Source organism: Adiantum capillus-veneris, chromosome 5 (assembly GCF_014529385.1).
Source record: "Adiantum capillus-veneris isolate H3 chromosome 5, ASM1452938v2, whole genome shotgun sequence".
NCBI classification, from domain to species: Eukaryota; Viridiplantae; Streptophyta; class Polypodiopsida; order Polypodiales; family Pteridaceae; genus Adiantum; species Adiantum capillus-veneris.
Window position 1 is genome coordinate 71159965 of NC_140935.1, and position 24192 is coordinate 71184156.

Sequence of the window (24192 nt, forward strand, 5' to 3'; positions counted from 1 at the left end):
TCTCTCTCTCTCTCTCTCTCTGTCTCTCTCTCTCTCTCTCTCTCTCTCTCTCTCTCTCTCTCTCTCTCTCTCTCTCTCTCTCTCTCTCTCTCTCTCTCTTCCTCACACTCTCTAGTCATGTCCAATCCCCTCACACCTCGGTCTAGAGGTGCACGGAGATCAGAACCACGGGGTTATAATCTCGTCTTTATTGGTCAATACCTATAGTTGTGGGTACAAGAAATCTACAGACCCATGTCTACATGATACTGCATGTAGTGGACAAAACCCCTTTGCCTCTTCTCTAGCTGTAGCACTTCACAGCATCTTAACATCTTTTCACAGTAGATCTTTTCACTGTTCGTCTAACTCTAAACCCTAAACCGTAAGTAATTCTTGCGTGGACTCGATCTAACGTAAATAAGGGTAAATATAAATAAACGTAAATCTAACTAAAAATAAACCTAAATCTAATTTAACGTAAGTCTACATCTAACCTAATCTTTAAAGTCTTTTGGGATAGTTTCCTACGACGTTAAAACTCTCTTCTTCTTGTGTGTGTTTGTGTGTGTGTGTGGGTAAACCTAAATAAACCTAAGTCTAATCTAATATAACATAAATCTAAATCTAACGTAAATTATGTTATATTAAAAACAAAGAACTAAACTAGCAAGGATTATAAGAACCTTAAAACTGATTTAACACATAATTTTCCACATAACTCGGCAAGAGTTGGCATTCTCATCACTAAAGATGTGAGAGTTAACTTCCGGCGGTGACGCTGCCTCATCTCCATCCACATCTGACCGGCGATGTAGTGACTCTTGCCGCCCTGAAGATCCACCTTCTTCCCTATCTTCTGAAGACATTTCACCAGTACTTTTAGATCGACGGAACCCACCATGAGTGAAGGCAGCAATACTCTATATTCCATTGAGGGCTTTCTTCACCCGCTTCATGCAGGCATCACAGTCTATGGAGACCTAAATCTAATCTAATATAACGTAAATCTAAATCTAACGTAAATAAACGTAAATCTAACTAAAAATAAACCTAAATCTAATCTAGTTTAACTTAAATAAACCTAAATCTACATCTAACCTAATCTTTAATGTCTTTTATGGTAGTTTCCTACGATGTTATAACTCTCTTCTTCTTGTGTGTGTTGTGTGGAGAAGAAAGAGAGAGAGAGAGAGAGGGAGAGCGTTACCTGCTCCTGGCTTGAGGGCGCCGAAAAACTCAGATCTGAGATCTGAGTTTTTGGGCGCTCTCTGTTATTTTTTTAGCCCAGACGGCGTCGTTATGAGCGTCGCTGTCTGAGAGTCGCTAAGATGAATAGCCTCTTGTAGTGAATTAGTAAGATGAACTGTAAAAATTTATGCCAATCATGGGACTTAAGACCACTGAGATTGTCATGTCTCGTAAAAGCCGTTTCAAACATCGCATGCACCCTGTGAGAGTCTTGAATGAAGATATATTTTTCTTCACTTGTTGCTCTTCTGTGCCACTCAGAATGCATGGACCTTTTGGTATAGACCACTTTCCATTGGGTTTAAGTCGAGGCCACATCTCTGGAACTCGACCCAGAGCCTGCAGGTCATCTCTTTGGGCCTTGCTCTCCCTTTTTCCAGTGATGGTATTCTAGATGATCTCCCCCACATTCTTGAAAATTTGCATTGGGTCGAGCAAATGATTAATCAGCAGGTCACTCCAATACGGGAGATCATGGAAAGTAGAAAGTATTTTCATTCCAGGTGGCATCGAATCTCCCCTCTCCAGCCACATGTTTTTCCAATCACGCGCTTCAGTGGATGCATATCATGTTTGCATATGTTTGGTCCACATAGCTCATGTCCTTCTTGCAAAAATCTACCATGCTCCTCATAAACTGTCCTGTTCAAATGCTCAGAGTGGCCGAACACAAGTCAAGGAACACATTTCAGACATGCATGATTGCCCGAGTAACTCAATCCTGAAACATCACATATTAATATTTAAAAGCGTTGACATAGCCATGAATCACATGCGTGTGAGGATTTTAAAGGCACTTACCTGAGCACTTACTGAACCCTAGCCAAACCTAGCCAATCGTGCATGGTCCACATGAGAATGCCTTGCACATGTACATTCCATCATCCGATTGGTTGGGACATATCAACCACATCGATTCCTGTCCACAAGATTTGGAGTTGTTCTATAAGTGGTGCCAGATAGACGTCCATGTTCTTTGCTTTGTACTTTCCTGGGATGATCAATGACAACAACAGATGGCCCTTCTTGATAGCGAGCCATGGTGGAAGATTTTAATTAACTAGAAAAATAAGCCACGTGCTCCATGAAGAACTCCGTAATTCGAATCGGTTTACTTTGTTCATTGCCAGACCAAAGCGGATACATCAAGGCTCGATCTTAAATGTAGGCCAACTTTCCTCTATGTGCTTCCATGCAGGAGTCAGCAGGTATCCACATAACATCATCTGTCAATCTAGTATTTGCGTGCCATGTGATCAAGGCGGCTATGGACTTGCACTTGAACATGCTCTTTATTCTTGGAATGATAGGAAAGTGTCAAAGGGCCTTTGCTGGGATAAATTTTCCCTGTGTGTCCTCCCTGTACCTGTTTGATCCACAATTGGGACACTGTTCCACGTTTGCATACTCATTGCAAAAAAGTATACAATCATTAGGACATGCATGCATCTTTTGATAATACAAGCCCAAATTAGTAAGAATCTTTTTAGCAACTGGACGGGTAGGGGGCATGTTATTCCCTTTTGGCAAGATTTGCTCATTCAGTAACCTGATGTTACATGAACAAGTGAGTCCACCATGCATAGGATAAATATGTTTACCTGAAAAGCTCTGTGACTGAGGCGTCAGACCATCCAGACTACAAATTAAGCATTGCCAATGCGGTACGGAGAACTGAGATTTTTGCACCAGTGAAGAGAGGCATGCGTGCAAGACTTTGCATCATCTCGCCCTCATCATCGTTGCTATCATGTCGTTGATATGAACGGGACGGCTGAGGTTGGTCCACAGTACTACGTTCAATGTTGTCGCCTTCTATGTTGGAATCCATGTCAAAGAACGCGTCCAACATCTGCTCCATCTCTACTTCCTGAAAATGCCGCTTCAGGTATTGGTTGGGAGGACTCAGTCGATGACTGCTCGTTTGAAAATCGTCTTCTCTGGGATGAAGTTGGAAAAATATCTACTTGCGGACTTTGACCTTCAATGTCTAGACCATGAGATCGATAACGCATGTCTTGTACTTGCTCTATCGGAAAGATATCGTGATTGCGTATGTGTTGGTCGCAGATTTTTCACTTTCAAAAGATCTGATGCTTGCAATGCGCACTAGGACATGCCATTTTATCGTCCATAATTTATCTACCAATGATGCAACAAATAATTACAACACTCTAGTTGTTATAACTACAAGGTTTAACAACCTCACATTCTCTAGCCAGGCCCGATCCCCGCAGACCTCGGTCTAGAGGTGCACGGAGACTAGGACCACAGGGTAATAATCTCGTCTCTATTGGTCAATGACTATACATTAAAGTTCTTGAGCTTTGTGTGCACTTTTGAAGTCCGATTGCATTTTTTCGACTATTTTCTGCTAGCTCTAACAAACTCACATTCTCTAACTAGGCCGGATCCCCGCACACCTAGGTCTAGAGGTGCACGGAGATTAGGAACATAGGGTAATAATCCCGTCTTTATTGGTTAATGACTATATATTTAGGTTCTTTCAGTCTGTGTGCACTTTTGCAAACCGATTGCGTTTTTTCTACTATTAATTTGACGCTAGCTCTAACCTAACCTATAATCTAACCTAACCTAAGTTAATGTAACCTATCTTTTATAACATCTACCTAACCTAATCTAACCTAACTGAAGTCCTTTTGGTTCTTTAGAAGTACACAAGTCACTTTGAAGTCCGATTGTGTTTTTTCAAGTACACGCGTCATATTCGAAGTCCGTTTGTATTTTCTCGACTATTATGCCGTTGATAGCTCTAACCTAACGTAACATAGAACCTAAACATAACATACCCTAACCTAACAAAGAAACAACACAATGGTGAGGCGTTTAGAAAAACGACAATCCATAGATCTTGCCCACAATGCATATGCGATGTGGGAAAGCTCTAAGGCTTGCCAGTTTGGCAAACGGCTCACCATTGTGTTGTTTTTAGAGTTGTGAAGCGATTTTATGGCTTGAAAACCGGTCACAGACATATAGACAACACCATGGCGAGCCGTTGGTAATATGGCAAGCCATAGAGCTTTCCCACAATGCATATGGCTTGCCGTATTGCCAAATGGATCTCCATTGTGTTGTTTCTAGGGACACGAGGTAATTTTAGCACTTGAAAATCACTCGCAAACATCTAGACAACACCATGGTGAGCCGTTTGGCAATACAGCAATCCATGGTGCTATTCTAGGACTTAAAATACGCTGACATTGTAAGCAAGATCTAAGGCTTGCCGTATTGCCAAATGGCTCGCCATGGTGCTATTCTAGGACTTGAAATCCTCTCACGGACATATAAATAACACAATGGCGAGCCGTTGGCAATATGGAAATCCATAGAGCTTGCCCACAATGCATATGTGTCGTGGGTAAGATTTATGGATTGGCGTATTGACGAACGGAATGCCATTGTGTTGTTTTTAATATGCGTTGTGGGTAAGCTCTATAGCTAGCCGTATTGTTGAACGTAGCTTAACCTAACCTAACCTAATGTAGATTTACCTAACCTAATGTAACATAACCTAACATGACTTAACCTAACCTAGCATAATATAACTTAACCTAATGTAGCTTACCTTAATCTAACCTAACGTATAAGATAACCTAACCTAACCAAACATATAACCTAACATAACAACGTAGCTTAACTTAACATAACCTAACCTAATCTAAATTAACTTAAACTTAACCTAAAACATAAACCCCATCAACTACATAATTTGAAAAATGACATAATTCAATAAAAATTTTCTTCAAAACAAGATTTTTTTAAAAACTTAAACAAATATTTTCCATAATTTAAAATGAAATTTCACATAACAAATCCTAATTTCTTTTAAAGCATTGAAAGTTGAAAGCATTCAAAGTCTAAAGCATGAAATTTTATTTTTTGAATATACAAAGTAATTTAAATAAACCTAATATGCATTTAAAGGTTTGAGCACTCACATTAGTCCTTTTTTAGCAATGAAAGTTGTCGCCTAAGTCGTAGAACCTGCAAAAATGCACACACAAACACAAACACAAACACAAACACAAAGTTAAATCTTAAACCCTAAATCTAGAAGAAAACATGAAAATAATCTTACCTTAGTGCTATGCGCTAACCCACAAGCAAGATTAGCACCTCCGATGGTGTATATCGTAGCAGATCTGTGAGAGAGGGTGAAGAGGAGAGCTTGAGATGTGGTGCAAGAATTAGTAGAAATGCATAGAGAAAGCCCGCGCTTTTGATTTTTGCAAGTACCGACGGTACAGCTATCAATAGAGGCGTCGTAACAGCCAACGAAAGGGGCGTCGGTATGCGCATTCGCGTTGGCATCGAAACACCTTCCCAAATAGGCGTTGGAATTTGAAAATGATTTTTTTAAAAAAACCTTGGCTCCATCCATGAATACACACACATATATCGACGCCCGCCGGTGACGCCGGTAATGTGGCGTCGGAATTTAAGTGACCTCTTGTAGTGTATCCAAATGGCTATAATCTCCATTGCTATGCCATTGTCTCTAGTCCTCCATGCATGATGTCGAGGGGGGTCACTATATTTAAAAAATACTTATCACGTAGTTTCAACAATAGGGATTTATTATTCTATATTTTCTCACATTTTCAGCTAATTGGCTTTAGAAATATAATTAAAGGAACACACACGATGTCAAGCGTTTACATAAAGTGCCCCTCTCCGAGTGCATGGTGAATCCTCTTCCCCCTCTCTCTCTCTCTCTCTCTCTCTCTCTCTCTCTATCCTTGATGTGTCCAATTACCATGTTTTCACAAGTTTCTTTTTTTTAATTCTTGCTATAACCAATATGAGGGAATTTTGTCCTAAAGAATCATTCTATGGCCTCCCATTAAGGCCATGTGTATAATCCTCTCTATTTCTCTTAATGTTCTATAGAGAATCATACACTCTATAGCCTTTCCTAATAGATGTACCCCACTTCCAAAGGCATTTTATGAGAAATCCCTCAACCCTTAAAATGTTCTAGAGTGGCTCCTCCTCTTGTTGTTTGTTTACATCGTGGAGATGCTCGTAATTGGGCTTAATTTGCTTGCTTAAATACTATATTGTGCATGATTTCTTCATGTTGAGATATTGTTCATACTCTGCAGTCAAAGGGAGCATATATCTCTCTTGAAATCCTTTTGTATCCTCATATTACTTGTATCCTTTTCAAGGCGCCTATTTCAAGAAAAGGTAGTGGTAATTGTGTTCTTTAATCTCAGGCTGCCCCCCAATGCATAATTTTTACTATGATTTTGGCCTATTTAGGATCCAAATCTTCAAGAAGGAAGATAACTTGCATTTTTTGGTGTGTCTCTATTATTATCATGTTTGGAGAAGTGGTCCGCATCATTCCTTGGGCTACCAATTAGGTCAATCAGAAATGAATTTTTGCTTGAATGTCCTGTTTGGATATTTCCTCCTTTATCTAGCCTTCGATAGAAGAATTTGCACACACCTTAGGGAAATTTCTTTTTTCTAGAGCTATATGTGCCACCCTGTAGAAATGAGATTTGCATGCATGACGTGCTTCCAATCACTACATGCGGCTTCAGAAAAACCATTTGGGATTCCTTTTTTCCATTATTTAACAAAGGGTTGATTCCCACCAAAGCATTGCTATCATTTGATCTGACACCTTAGCTCCTTGTGTGATTTTTATGATGGGATGGTTTGGAATCACGTAAGTGGGTTTCTATCTAGAACGTTAAGTCGATTCCCTATTAGCAGCTCTCTCTCTCTCTCTCTCTCTCTCTCTCTCTCTCTCTCTCTCTCTCTCTCTCTCTCTCTCTCTCTCTCTCTCTCTCTCTCTCTCTCTCTCTATTTCTGTAAGGAATTTTGTCCCAATATATCAGATATGCTATTCAAGTCTTAACTTATTTGAAGCTACTTGTATGCTGACGTTTTTGATGTGGTCCAACTTCTATCCGGGTAACGAGGGTCTTTATGATGCTTCTATCAATAAGGCATACTAGATTTTACATAGACAAACAACAATGTGATTAGCTAGCTCATGTCAAAACTTCTTGTTTTCCACTTCTCTCCGGGCTTGTACCATTCTTGCACTTACTTACCGAGTCAAATGCCCCCCCCCCCCGCCCCTCTCTCTCTCCCTCTCTCTCTCTCTCTCTCTCTCTCTCTCTCTCTCTCTTTCACACACACACACCACCACCACCACCACCACAACAACATCAACAACAATGTGGGTGTGTCCAAAGCACTATAATTTCCATTGCTATGCCATTGGCTCTAGTCCTCCATGCATGGTCTTGAGGGTGGTCACTATAATTAAAAATTACCTATCACGTGGAGTCAACAACAGCGATTGTATCATTCTATATTTTCTCACATTTTCAGGTAAGTGGATCTACAAATAGAATTGAACACACATGATGTATAGTGTTTACAAAAGTGATCCTCTTTGAGTGCATGGTGAATATTCTTCCCCACAAAAATATCCCCTCCCCCCCCCCCCCCCCCCTCTCTCTCCCCTTGATGTGTCCAATTACCATGTTTCTCACGATTTTCTTTTTCCCAATTCTTGATTTTTTGTTCCTGCTATAACCATTACAAGAATTGTTTTATAGAGATGTATTATGTGGCCTCCCATTAAGGCCATGTGTATAATCGTCTTTATTTCTTTTATTGTTATAGAGAATCATACATTCTGTAGCGTTTCCTAATAGGTGTACCCCACTTTCAAAGGCATTCCATGAAAAATCCCTCAACCCTTAAAATGTTCTCGAGCAGCTCCTCCTCTTGTTGTTTGGGTACATCGTGAGGATGCTACTAACTGCGCTTTGCTTGCGTAAATACAATGTTGTCCATTATGATTTTATGTTGGGATATTGTTCTTAAAAAGAACTTAATCTCAATTATACAATCAAAGGGAGCACATAATGCTCTTGAAATCCTTTGTATCCACATCTTTCTTGTATCTCTTTCAAGGGATCTATTTCATATATATTTAGGATGCAATTCTTCAAGAAGGAAGATAAACTTGCACTTTTTTGTGTGTCTCTACCATTGTCATGTTTGGACAAGTGGTCCGTATCATTCCCTGGGCTACCAATTACGTCAATCAAATGTGAATTTCTGGTTGAATGTCCCTTTTGGATGTTTCCTCCTTTCTCTAGTGTTCCATAGAAGAATTGGCACATACCTTAGGGAATTTTTTTTCTCTTGAGCTATATGTGGCACCCTATAGAGATGAGGTTTGTGTACTTTGGCAAAAAGACCAAAATCTTCCATATGAAAATTTATCATGATTCTTTGGGTGGACATACTATATACCTAAATTGGGGTCATTTGGTAGGTGCATGCTCCTATTGTGGCAATCTAGGTAGTTTTTCCAAGGATCTTTTAAAGAATGATGCAAGTCATATCGATCCCTTACATCATGTATAATATATCATGCACTGACTAAATACAAGCCAATTTTTCACCATTTACCTTTGCATTGGCTAGATTTCCATGGAGCATTAAGTTTCCATCTACTAATTTCATTTCATGGAAGTCCACATCTACTCATGTTAATCGTGAAGTGCTACAATCTTAGTAAAGTGATCAATGCTACACTGGTGATGCAACACTTTTATGTTCTAAGACACTTCTATGTTCTGTTAAGTGACAAGTTTCCTTGAAATATTTGAGTATAACTAGAATAAAATTTATAATGCTAATAATGGGCATGCCTATATAAACTTGAATGGTGTGACAAATGTAACTTTTTTGGTATCCTAAAACAGAACATGAAGCTGAAAAACCATATGGTTTTATCATCAACCCAATAAAGCTATGAGAAAAAAAACACCTCTAGAAAATTACCAAAATTTGGAAACGATTTTTTAACGTCCGCTTGCGCTTTATAATATCCACTCCTGTATAGTCTCTACCTATTTATTTGCATCTCTCACTCTCTCTCTCTCTCTCTCTCTTTCTATATATATATATATATATATATATATATATATATGTAGAGAGAGAGAGAGAGAGAGAGAGAGAGGGAGAGAGATGGATAGATATATATAGATAGAATTTGTGCCTAGCTCACACCATGGAGTACTTCCACTAGCAATTCTTGATTAGATACTTTGCACCTATGCTACATTTGATGCTTGCACACCAACATTATCTCAACTCTTAGGCCTATATAATGACCCTTGTACTTGTTCAACGTATAGAGAGTCTCTTAGCCCTCAATCCATATTAAAATAAAATTTGAAAGAATATCTACATGGGTTCTACCTTAAAGTTTTAAAACCTGAAAACATCTGATGGGGCTAGCACACCTTTCCATTCAACAATTTGTGCATTTGGTGCAATGAGATGAGTGTAGAAATCTCCTTGCTTTGAAACATGTGCTAGATGTATGGTATGATAAGAATTCCATCAATAATTTTCATGGTACCTAACTGCCTCTTTTTTGTATACCTTTCTTCTCCACATTTTGAAAATTGTGATTCCTCCACATGGTCATTGCAAAATAAAATGCAACCATTTATTCATGCATAGATGCATTGATAATCAGATGTGATAGGCTTCATTGCATGTTGCCTTGAGGAGGGAAGTAAATTGCCACTCGGTATTAGCTTGTCCATAATCCTGGCAAGCAACATAGGTATCATGACAAAATTGCAAGAAAATTGTCAATATCGGCTAGTACTTTAAGAGGCTTGTCAAATTTTCATTGCTCCAATCATCATTAATGTGTAGGTTTAAAACCTGTAAACATGATATTAGGAGGGAGTATTGACATCCATCGTAGAGAGCTGTTGATGTCGTTGGAAAGGAGAATATCACCCTAATATTTCCCGTCTATAACCTTCACACAGCGTGCGCACCACTCTCTCTTCCTCTCTCACACACATAGAGGCCCGGGGAGGCACATGCATCTCACAAAACGGGCACCATTTTATAAAGTAAAGCAAAGGGAAAAGAGGGAAGAAATAGTGCAAAATCAACTATGGTTTTTCTTTAATTTTGGAACAAAACACCACTACAGACACCATGAAAGTTGAGGCTACAACATGGAGCTGTTGGTACGTTTTGAAGGTGCATAAAAACCTTGGGCAATCCTCGGCTTCACCTCCATTGGGCTCTCCTTGTTGAGAGAAGCAAGAGAAAAAACCTTGTCATTGGTGCTCTCAATGGCTCCAATCTCCTTCTCCAAGGCTTCTTTGAGCCCTCTTTGCAAAGCTTCTCCGCGAGCTCTCTTCGCTGCAAAACTGTCCAAAAAGGCTTTCATATAGGGTATGAAAGGCCACCCCTACTTTTGGTGGCTTTCTATTTTTGGTCGCTTTCTTTTGAATGTGAGTCCTTGATATTTTTGTCTCTTGTCTTCATTACCAAGCCACTACATGTGTAAAACCTCTTAAGCCCCAAGGAACACTCACCACGGTAGGACTATTCCCCAGGGGAACCTCCTCCACATTTAAAAGTTTGACGCTGTTATAGGCATATGCGAACATCACCTAAGCTTACTTACATTTCATCATCCACTTTGCAAGCACGCCGCCAGCAGATGCAACATTTACCACTAGATCAGCGTCCTCAGGGGTCGCCATTGGTCCAAGTTCTCAAGGAACTCCTCACTCCACTTGTGATTCCATTGGAGGCGCCCCACTATAGCTCTTTACCACGCCATCAGAGGTTGAGACTCTACATGTGGGAGCATTGTGTTCCATGTGTCATCTTGGGATGCCTCACTCCTTGGGGGGCCTCTCAAAACCACCAAAAATCCCGTAAAATGCCTTTATGCTCCCCACTTTGGTTGCTCTACCATTCGGTGCTCACGCAATGCACAAACTATAAATTCCACTTGAAATTCTATCTCCTTCGCCATGATACCCCTCCTCCATGCTGCATCCCTACTCCTCTAAGGTCTCAAAGAGAGTGGACCAAAATGACCAAAAATATTAGATCCTCTACGATCACCCCTAACTGCTAGCTTTCCCTGCCGTAACTTTGTGCTCTAGGCTCCAATCAATATGCAGTCTTCTAATGCTATTTTTGTATGCTCCATGTGCTGCATATCATAGTCTTAAAATTGATTGAGCTTCAAAAACTTCCATATGGAACGCTTTCCAGAATAGTCAACCTGTCTCAAAATCAGCCACTAGCAAAACTTTATCTCGCAATAACTTGACATCCATGAATCCAATTGTTGATCTAAAAACAAGGACATGCTCTGCAAGATGAGAACTTCAGGCCCATGCATTCACTTTAACTCTGATGCTCCATCCGCACTTGCCCTGTCCATCGAGAGTTTGCAAACTGCTTTAACTTTAAACTACCACTTTTTTCCTCTTGTAGCTCCATTTGAGGAGCCTTCATGACCTATTGACTTAGCACTTCAAGCTCTACATACCCAATTAAAAAAACAGCCCTTTGGATATACTTCACTTACCACTTCTAAGAATTGTGCCCAAAGGAGATGAAATTTTGCAAACAAGCTTAACACATCATTTCAAAACCTCATGTGTGGTCAGAAGTTCAATTGAACTGTCAGATCTTGACTTGAGACAAGATACATGTATGATGTCTATGTGATTAGATTTTGAAACTTTCTTTGCCTTAGGCCTCCCCTTATCATAAGCAACAAGAATATGTGATCACAACAAAGTTTAAATCTCAAAATTGCTCTCAAGACACAAATTTTACCTGTCACCTTCCATGACGTGAAAAATCACACTTTTCTCTCAAGACATATGTCCAAAATGATTCTACTTGGTAAGGAAGCTCAAAACAATGTGGCAAAGCACCCTATAATGACAAATGGTCAATTTTCTTCAAAAATTGGCCCAAGAGACATCATATGCGTATAATGTCTATGTGCTTCAAATGCAATGAAATTTGGTCAATAATATTGTTTTCTGGTGCTAAACACCATGGTTTGCTCTGATGTCAGCTTTGGTCCCTAAAATTGCCCTTTAGACATGATACGTGTATGATGTCTTTCTGGTCAAATTGAAATGAAACTCACTACAGTGGTCTCCCACCTCAAAAGCAACTGACACCAGCATTTAGAATTCCATTCTAACACCTTTTGTGCTAGATATGGTCAATACAATCATTCACTTTGACTAGATCCATCTCTTGGCCTTTATAAGCCCAAGAATGCTTCAAATTCAATGGAATTTTGCCTATTTGCTTCCTAAATTATCTAGATCACAAGGGTGTACTTAGATGTATCTTTCAACGTCAAATATGGCCTCTAAGACATCATACACGTATGATTTCTATCTAGTCATAATGGACTTCTGTTTCTATCCCAGGTGCTCCTTGATATGTACTACATGCACATGTGCTCACAAAAAAAATTGGAAATCACAATTACACAAATTCTCAGAATAACAAGTTTCTTTTTTTTCTCAGAATAAATATGCTCAGAATAACAAGTTTCTTTTTTTTCTGTTTCTGACACTCCGTCCTTTGTCTTTTGGGTGTCAAAAAGGGCTGGTCAAAACCCTAGTCTCAAGGTGTACTTAGGATAGAATCCCCCTTTTGAACATTCTCGTGCAGTCAAATTTGGTCTCCAAATTCCTCTTTAGACATCATATCCATATGAAGTTCAAGTTTTCAGAATTTTAATATTTCTACACAAAACTCTTGCAAATGTCCTCTTATATACAGAACATTTGTCAATCATGAAAACTCCATGAAAATATGTCAACAAAAACACTTTATTGAATTTTTACCCTCAAAATCAAACGTTTTTGTGATTTTAAATGCAAACAAGTACTTCAACAACAAATAAATCTTTTGGTTGTGTCATCCATTCATCTCTCTCCCCCCTCTCTTCCTCTCTCTAATTTTGTGAAACATGCTAAATTATGTTAATAAGTGATAGTGATTAGTTTAGTTGTAACCAAGTGCAATCCTACATAGCTAACTATCGTTCCATGTTTTCATATCTCTTTTTTATAAACTTAAAAATTTCATATAATGTTCGTTAATTTAGGGAAACACCAAAATTTCATTGGGTGGACTGGTGAGTGGGTGGGGGGGAGGGGGTGAGGGATGTTTAAGCCAAAATTTGACCGTTTAGGCGCTAAATAGTGCTTCGGGAATAAAGGCAGTAATAGTAGCGGCAATATTAGAGGTAACTTTCAAGATAATGGTCGCAGCAATATTCACGGTAATATTTGAGAATGCACCCCCCATCCTCCTCTCTCTTCCCTGTCCAGCTAATTTTGGACCTTCTCTCTACAAAACGTGGTAAAAGACCACGGTAAACAATTAGAGATTTTCATAGTGAGTGCAAGCTATATTGATCCCTTACATCATGTATGTTATATTGTGAACTGACTAAATACAAGCCAAACTTTCAATATTTACCTTTGCATTGGCCAGACTTACATGGAGCATTAAGTTTGCATCTACTAGTTTCATTGCATGGAAGTCCATATCTACTCAGGTTAACCATGAAAGAATGGGCATACTATAATTCTCACCGTGAAAGCATGGGCATACTATAATTTTGACCACATAAAATAGCTAGAAAATCTAGCTATCCTTATGAAACATATTTTGTTCAATGATACAATCTTGGCAAAGTGATCAACACTAGGATGACAATGCAACACTTCTATGTTCTATTAAGTGACAAGTTTCCTTGAAATATTTAAGTGCTAGAATAAATTTTCTAATGGTTTATTCTTATAAAAATATCTGATACTAGACTAAATTTGTGTCTACTTACTCTCTCTACACACACACACACACACACACACACACACAGAATGGGTTTTTGAAGTTCACCTGTGCATTATACCTATCTTTAAATATCTATCTACTCTCTAACTATCTATTTAGGTATATGTCTCTCTACAAATAAATAAATACATACATGCTGATGGGAAGGTTTACTTCACTATGATTGCGACACTTGACTACAATAAGCCAATTATGTGTACTTACACTAGATAACTACTTCAACTTGTTGTTCTACTTACATTAATGTTGTCTTGTATTTATTAGATGAAGCATATGATTATACTATATATGTAACCTACATATTTAATTCAAATTGGCATAATGGGCGATTCTAACCAATGAAGCTAATAAGTTTATTGATTATCGTTGACCTATATGGTATTTTAACTAGGATAGAAACTCTAAATTGCATATCTAACAGATAGCAAACTGCAGTGTTGCACTCACAAGCATACTTCTCAACCATGAATCACAAACCTCTTTTGAAAGCTTGGACACATCCTGGAAGTATTCTTCATCATCCATAGAGCACACTTGCTGCATCAATTTTTTGTTGGCTCCACGCTTTTCTTCATCTCTTCTTAAAACTCAATGCCAACATCATCAAGCCCTTCTTCATCGATTGCCTCTGAGAGGTCAATCAGAACCTCTACCTCGTCAATGTCACCTACCTTCTCTTCTACTTCATCCCTTGTCAAAGAGGATAGAGAATCATCCTCTACGGCCCTACCCTAGTCTCCTTCCAAAAGCAAGCTTGGTTTATCTTTCACAACAAAATTCTATACCTTCTGCACCACTGTAGAACATTCCACTACAACTTCCATAAGCATACCCATCAACATCACACCGCATAGCATCTTTACCTACATGTCCACTCCCATAGGCCTGGATCCCTCCACTTGGACTTCATCTGCCACATTGATCTGCACTTATCCTGCTTCTCCAGCACAACTTTCATTTCTTATCCACATGCAGAAGATCATCTCCTCATACCTTGAGTAGGACAAATTTGTTTCCCATGTAGTACAGCATCCATAGAACTGTTGTCATTTGTTTCCAATTCCTCTTCCATCTCAAGATTTGGGATCTCCTTTCACTCATCAATGAAGTTTCCTCAGTCATATCTGAGTTTTCGTCTGCTTCTTCTACCCACTATGTAACCCTTTTCTCTTCTCCCATAGTAGTTGGAGCTTCCCTAATTGGCATCTTGGGCATTGAAACCACTCCAGGGCTAGAAAAATACATTTTTCCTAACCGAAGAAAATAAGGGAAAACTTGAAATTCTACAGGTTTATAGGTCAAAATTTGAAGCTTTTGCCGGTATTTACACAAACTTTTGTAAATTTGTCGGTTTTCTCCAATGCAAGGTCAAAATCTAATTGGGATTTTATGATTCTAGTCGGTAAAAATACATTGTACCCCGGTTTTTTTCTAACACTGAACCACTCCACCTCTTTGCAACCCCAAAGCCCTTGGTTCCTCTTGCATCGTACTCTCTTCCCTTTGCATCAACCTTGGATTCACTTTTGCCACTTCGACTGACCTGGGCAACAACGCATTTGACAATCTTTGTCTTGCTTGCCGCTTCTTCATGATCTTCTTGGTTCGTTCTCTTCCAAATTAACCACTTCTGCATATGTCACCGGCCCATGTCTCCACTTAATCTCTGACCTCCTCATGCAAGCAATAAAAAAACTTGCTCAACTTTAGAAAATCAACACTCTGGGTAGGAGTTACCTCCATTAGATCTCTCCAAAGGACTTTGAATTCGCACACAAAAATTTTGAAAATCTCCATCGAAGCTTTGCATTAGACCAACTAGCTTCTGCGTTACTTTATGCAGTTGCACATCCGACACATATTGACGACAAAAAGCCATCTCCAATGTCATTTAATCCGCATTTTCTTCATTTTTCAATCCATCGTACCGTCTTCATGGTAGGAAAGTGTGGAAAGAGGAGGGCTTTGACAATAGAGTTTTGCTATAACAGGATGAAGTGGCCGCCTCTCTTTTTAAGGGACAATCTAGAACACGATGGATGTCATGCGGGTCACTCTTGTGGGAATATTCGAAGCCCAAGAAAGTAGTGTCCATGCCTCATCAGGAGACACCACCCATGTTTGGCTTCTCATCTTTGACATTACTTGCTTTACAGGGAGGAATTGGGGAACTGGGGATTGGGGATGAAACACCCTTGATGTATTGCTTTGTTGAACAATGATGCCGAATGAGAGCTCTAAAGGATCCATTTCTAGTAATCAAAATTGGCGGTGCGGGATGAACCGAAATTTAGGTTCGTGTCATGTGCATACTAACCTTAGCCCCACAACGGTGTGGATTGAGTGGGATAGGAGGACGGTGGTCGTGGAAGTTGAAATCTAGCAAGGAGTGTGTATCAACTGACTTGCGGAATCAGCCCCAAAAATGAATTTCGCTGAAGCACACCACTGACTATAGAGGCTTTTTGGAATTATTGCCAGTGGTGAGATGACACGTGGAGGTGGCACTTCTAGAGAACCCAGCGCCGATGCCTTAAATGGGGTGACACACTAGAGATGGAGTATAAATGTAACAAGAGATGCACGTAGCCGCTCTGGTGTGGGTTACGATCGAAGAAGCGATGGTACGTCTAGTACTCACCAGCCGCTGCATGCTTGTCTTATACATTTACCTTGCGTTTCATAACATAGATTCATATTAGGTTTACGACATCTTCAACTTGCGTTTCATAACATAGATTCATATTAGGTTTACGACATCTTCAACTTGCGTTTTATGAAGCTGGACACCGTCGCTGCAATGCGGCCTCTTCAGCTTGACTGCTTATACCCTAATACATACACATGACACTCACAATATCACAGCTTGCATCTGCACAAGCCCATGTATGTGTGATTGCATCTGTCGTCTGGTTACTTTATCTTGTTGTTGTTGCAGTTGCGGCACTTATTGCCTTCAAGAATCGAGTCCACCGCGATCCCAGCAATGCACTCGATAGCCGGGACCCAAACCTAGTAGACGCTTGCACACTTTTTAACGTCATTTGCGATGGCAACCGTCGTGTCATCAGACTGTGGGTTTTCTTGTTCTGCGTTTCAATGAATTGCATAGGATGTGCTCAACGATTTCAATGTCGTCTTGATGAAATAATTTTCTAGCAGTGAGTTGCAACAAGAAGGCCTTGTCGGAAGCTTGGCTCCAGAACTAGGCGACCTAGATGCCTTGCAATACTTGTGAGTACAATTCTTTGCGACGCTTATAAGTGTAGAAAATGACAACTTTTGCATGATACTTAGTGTTGACGATATACAGAGAGCTTCAGCAGAATTCTCTGAGCGGGCCAATCCCTCCACAGCTTGGATTTGTTCGCCAACCTACTCACGGGGCCTATACCTCAAGAGTTTGATCACTTTGAGTTCTCCCACAACCTTAAGTTTCTGTGAGTCTTTTTCTCGATGTCATTAGTGAGGCTGCAGTTATGGGCAATACTGTGTGGGGTATGATTGTAATGCTGCATATGCACACTAGCTAAATAATACATACAGACTCCCAAATTTTTCAATAAGTGTGAATTGCATTTGCTCATGCTCTTGTGCATGAAACGTTGAATGAGGATGATACATATGGCAGGCGCTTGGACAACAATAAACTGACAAGGGAACTTTTGGCATCGTTGGGTCTCATCGACCTCTCAGGCTTGTAAGTCTTCTCCTGCACTCTTCCAACATTCATTACCATCAATCTTGCCTCATGAAGCCTAGCCATTCAAATACATTGGGAGTAATTGTCTATCATTGCATTCCAAAAAACTAATTGTGTGATTTTTGTGATGGTATGGTTATAAATAACAATGTGTCTTGGAATCACCTAAGTGGATTTCTGCCTACAACGTTCAGTCGATACCCTATTAGCAGGTCTCTCTCTCTCTTTCTCTCTCTCTCTCTCTCTCTCTCTCTCTCTCTCTCATTGTGTCCCAATATATCAGATATGCTATTCAAGTCTTAGCTTATTTGCCTCTACTAGTATGCTGACATTTTGAATGTGGTGCAGCTTCCATCCAGGTAACGAGGGTCTTTGCGGTGGGGCTCCCATCAACAAGGCGTGCTAGATGTTACAAGGACAAGCAAAAATGTTATTAGCTAGCTCATGTCAAAACTTCTTGTTTTCCACTTCTCTTGGGGCTTGTAGCATTTTTGCACTCATTTATAGAGTCAACGCACAAAAATAATTTTATGAATGCAGTTGAAAAATAGAATGGATTTTGTGACTAAACAGTCTTCTCCCCCCCCTCTCTCTCTCTCTCTCTCTCTCTCTCTCTCTCTCTCACACACACACACACACACACACACACACCTTTACCACAATGACAACAACAACAAAAACAACAATGTGTGTCTATCACTACAAGAGGTCACGCAGAATTCGGCATTGGTACCGACGAAATAGCGCTAAATTTTAAACTTATAAGCGTTGAAATAAGGTTGGAAAGAGGCGCCGGTATTGTAGCGTCGGTATAAGTATCAGTGTAGCAGGCGTCGAAGTAGGCCTATAAACAAGCGTCGGAATAATCAACGGTATAAGCCTTGGTATTAATAAATTAAATTCCAATGCCTATTCCGTGATCCATACCGGCAATGATATCGTAACTTGTACCGACGACCAAAACTTGCGAATTTTTTTTGGGCAGAGAGGGCTGGGAACTAATGCTGCATCATGTACTGTAGCAAAAGAAAACAGCCCTCTCTGCCCAAAGGAAGAGTGCACAAGCAACCACACTCCACCTACAAGCTGCCGCTAAAGAGCGAGTGTATGGCAATTATGTAAGAATAACATAGCTTGTTAACATGAGTGGAGAACTATAAAACCATAAATATAACCTGTATGCCATATCATAACCATAACCATCACACAATTGCTATACCATCATAGCAAAACCATAACCATCACCTGAACCAAAACCATAACCATAACCTTGCATAACCATAACCATAACCATAACCATAGCACGATTGCTATACCATCATAGCAAAACCATAACCATCACCTGAACCAAAACCAAAACCATAATCATAACCATAACCATAACCTTACACAAGCATAACCATAATCATAACCATAACAAAATCATAATCATAACACGATTGCCAAAACCATAACCTTGCACAACCATAACTATAACCATAACCATAAACCATAAATATAAGTTGACTATCAAACCTTAACCATACCATAAACATAACCATAAACCATAAACATAAGTACTACAAAACTGTACATATACAAGAGGTCATTGAGTGAGAAGCCCTCATGGTAATACCTCCTAATTGACGTCCTCTCTCTCCTCCTCCAGCTGGGTCAAAAGGGTCACAAGTCCATGCTTGTACCCATACTTCTCTTCTTGGTGTGTCGGAAGGCGCTTCACGGCAACTTTCTGCAAAATTATGGTTTAATCATTAGATAAATCTTCAAATAACATATATACTATCAATAATTTAAAGCGTACATATAATATTTACAAACTCATGTCGAAGTGTATCGTAGCCTCCACTCCCAAGATGTGACGTTCTAGCAGACTCTAAACATGCTCTGGCTGCATCTCTCTGATGCTGAAATCTATTGGAATTGTCTTGTGTCTAGTACAACCCCAATCCACTACCTCCAACCATGCCGGCTTGAGATTGCCATCATTGAATCTGTCTCCGGCCTCTGACCGACGTGTGACATTGTGGCGCCACACTCAAAATCCAGGTGTTCGAGACCTTATCGTACCCCTCTTCCGCGGTCTGTACTCTGTCTGAATGGTATCGACAATGTAATTCTTTCTCTCAAGATCGAGAATTTCCTAAATCTCTATCACAGTAGGACTAAACTGAATCGTACAGAGCTGTTGAATCCTCTGTCTCATTTTCTTTCCCACCTTATCTGCCACAACAGCCCCATCCCTGCTCCTATACACCATGCTAGGATTATGCTCGTGTCATCCCCAAGGTGGACATGGTGTACCCATCGATGAACTATCTACTGAATAGAGTAGTGGGCACTCTCTCGGTGGTGTGGACGCATCGATAGAACCGCTACCATAGCAACCACCGCCTCCAGAACAACAGTGATGTCATCTCGAGGATGAACCACCCAATGGTGTAGAGGACACGCGAGTCCTAGGCGCAGGGGGCACACTAGGATGAGGTGTGAGGCCCCTCGGTCTTGGGACCACACTAGTCCTGGGCATAGGGTCGGCCGTAGTAGGTCTAGAGGTACCTGCACCTACATCCCAAAGGTGCTGTGCCATGGCGATCTTCTCAGGTGTGAACTGAGACAAAAACGAGCCCATCTTCTTGGGTGATATGCCGGCCAGACCGACTAGAAAACTAAAACTAGGAGAGTAGGGCTCATCGTCATCGGCCATGGCTAATCATACACAAACAAAACACACAAAATACGTTTGTTTACGTAAGGAATGCTTAATCAATACAAACAACAATTCAACGAAACTGCTACACAAATGAAACAAATCAATAAAACTGCTACATAAATGACCAAAATCTAAAGTGTATTGTAGACTAATAAAAAGAGCCATGCAAAAGGTTTCCTAGCAAAAGTCATTAGTAAATCTCTCATCCTCTATGAGATCAGATGCACCAAAGATGTTTATCTCAATCTGTACTTCTGCATCTTCGTCGTCGAGCTCTACTTCTTCGTCACTCTGCGCATCAGTTTCATTATTTGACACCTCATCTCTAGGTTCAGACAATTACTCAATGCTGACATTCACCTCAAAATATACACTTAAAGTTGGAGTCGGTCCTGCGCTTTGTTCATGAATCACCTCTTCGAGCTCAACATCTAATTTTTCACACACTTTCTTGCTACTTGGATCAACTTGAATGACATAGAGCTAGCAGGGTTTAGACAGATCATTCTCATCAGCTTCTGTCCATAGTGGATCGTGTATGAACACAACTTGTTCACAATGCTGCGAAAGTACGAATGTATCCCGCACATCTGTCCACTCCCGCCTAGAGTTCACTTAAATCAATCCACTCTTGTCTTTGCGCACAGTTGCATTAGGGCCACTGGTAATAACTTTGAACCACTTGACATCAAAGATAAACATATCAAACTTTATAAAGCTAATCTTCAAGATGTCTTGGATATAGCCAAAGTATTCAAGCTGGCCAGTCTCTGTATTCTCATCCCTAGCACTACTCCTAGTTTCTTGGACAAAGCTTGCCCTAACACCACTATCGAAAGTGACCCTTTGTTCGTCTATCTGTTGCACTCTGAAGTGCTTCCCATGCGACCACAAAGCTCCATATTTGTGATACTGCAGCCACAAAATTGAAACAGACTAAAAGTTATTAAAGAAAATTAATTTTCATGTACATCTCAAAAAGGAATTTGTGAAATGTACATGCCAATCGCAACCCCTTGACATCTCCTCTTCCTCTTTAGTAATCAACACTCCACTCCTCTTTGCCTCTGATAGTGTCGCATCTAACCACCGCCCAATTGGAAAATCAAGCAATTTCTGAAGATGGTCTGGAAAAGGAAGGTTTCTAGTTGCACGGTTGCGCTTGAATTGAAGGCGATCTGTCAAACATTGTTCCTTTTCCCCTTCGTACCTCTCCAGACACTTTTGCATGATGTCTGAATTGAGAAGGCAAAATCTCATAACCTTTTCTCGCATTGTGATGTCCATCTTCCTAATGATGCCTTGTCCCTGCGGCTCGTCCCCTATCACTTTGACGTTGACCTCAATAGTCCACATTCGGGGAATCTCTAGATCAATTGAGACCAAACATTCACTGACCAGGACAAGAGACTCTTGTACAGGCCATCCTTCAGCCATGCTACCCTCGGGGCGAGCCCTTTGACGAAAAAACCTCTTTAAAGTCTTCATAAATCTCTCCAAGAAGAACATCCACCTGCTATGGATCACTACAACTTCATCGACCACATGCACAAGTACATGTATTTGCATGGTAAGAATGTTTGTTCAAAAGTACTTCTCCACCATGCACACTGCTTCAATAGCATTTAAGCGTGCTACATCGATGTTGTCTTTCCTTATCTCTTTTGAACTAATCTAGTGTACCAACTCACTGATTTTGTGCATTGTTCTTCTAGTGTCATCTGTCAAACAACCCTTTATGGCAATTGGTAAGATGAACTGTAAAAATTTGTGCCAATCATGGGACTTAAGACCACTGAGATTATCATCTCTCGTAAAAGCCGTTTCCAAACATTGCATGCACCCTGTGGGAGTCTTGAATGAAGATATAGTTTTCTTCACTTGTTGCTCTTCTGTGCGACTCAGAACGCATGGAACTTTTGGTATAGACCACTTTCCATTGGGTTTAAGTCGAGGCCACATCTCTGGCATTCGACCCAGAGCTTGCAGGCCATCTCTTTGGGCCTTGCTCTCCCTTTTTCCAGTGATGGTCTTCTAGATGATCTCCCCCACATTCTTGAAGATGTGCCTTGGGTCGAGCCAATGATTAATCAGCAGGTCACTCCAATATGGGAGATCATGGAAAATAGAAAGTCTCTTCATTCCAGGTGGCATCCAATCTCCCCTCTCCAGCCACATGTTTTTCCAATCACGCACTTTCAGTGGATGCATATCATGTTTGCATATGTTTGGTCCACATAGCTCATGTCCTTCTTGCAAAAATCTACCATGCTCCTCATAAACTGTCTTGCTCAAATGCCCAGAGCGGCGAAAGACAAGTCAAGGACCACATTTCAGACATGCATGATTGCCCAAGTAACTCAAGCCTGAAACATCACATATTAATGTTTAAAAGCGTTGACATAGCCATCAATCACATGCGTGTGAGGGTTTTAAAGGCACTTACCTGAGCACTTACCGAACCCTGGCCAATCGTGCATGGTCCACATGAGAATGCCTTGCACATGTACATTCCATCATCCGATTGGTTGGGACATATTAACCACATCGATTCCTGTCCATAAGATTTGGAGCTCTTCTATAAGTGGTGCCAGATACACGTCCATGTTCTTTGCTTTGTACTTTCCTGGGACGATCAATGCCAACAACAGATGGCCCTTCTTGATAGCGAGCCATGGTGGAAGATTATAATTAACTAGAAAAATAGGCCACGTGCTCCATGACGAACTCCGTAATTTGAATGGGTTTACTGTGTCCATTGCCAGACCAAATCGGATACATCGAGGCTCGTTCTTAAATGTGGGCCAAATTTTCTCTATGTGCTTCCATGCAGGAGAGTCAGCAGGTACCCGCATAACATCATCTATCAATCTAGTATTTGCGTGCCATGTCATCAAGGCGGCTATGGACTTGCACCTGAACATGCTCTTTATTCTTGGAATGATAGGAAAGTGTCGAAGGACCTTTGCTGGAATAAATTTTACCTGTGTGTCCTCCCTTTACCTGTTTGATCCACAATTGGGACACTGTTCCAGGTTTGCATACTCATTGCGAAAAGTATACAATGATTAGGACATGCATGCATTTTTTGATAATCCAAGCCCAAATTAGTAAGAAGCTTTTTAGCAACTGGACGGGTAGGGGGCATGTGATTCCCTTTTGGCAAGATTTGCTCATTCAGTAACCTGATGTTACATGAAAAAGTCAGTCCTTTGCACTTTGCCATGCATAGGATAAATATGTTTCCCTGAAAAGCTCTGTGACTGAGGCGTCAGACCAGCTGTAGACAGACTACATGTAAATTAAGCATTTCCAATGCGGTATGGAGAACTGAGATTTTTGCACCAGTGAAGAGTGGCATGCCTGCAAGACTTTGCATCATCTCGCCCTCCTTATCGTTGCTGTGATGCCGTTGATATGAACGGGATGGCTGAGGTTGGTTGGTCCACAGTACTACGTTCAATGTTGTCGCCTTCTATGTTGGAATCCATGTCAAAGAACGCGTCCAACATCTTCTCCATCTCTACTTCTTGAAATGCCACTTCAGGTATTGGTTGGGAGAAATCAGTCGATGACTGCTCATTTGAAAATCGTCTTCTCTGGGATGAAGTTGGAGCAATATCTACTTGCGGACTTTGACATTCAATCTCTAGACCATGAGATTGATAACGCAGGTCTTGTACTTGCTCTATCGGAAAGAGATTTTTCACTTTCAAAAGATCTGATGCTTGCAATGCGCACAAGGGCATGCCATCCTATCGTCCATAATTTATCTACCAATGATGCAAAAAATAATTAAAACACTCTAGTT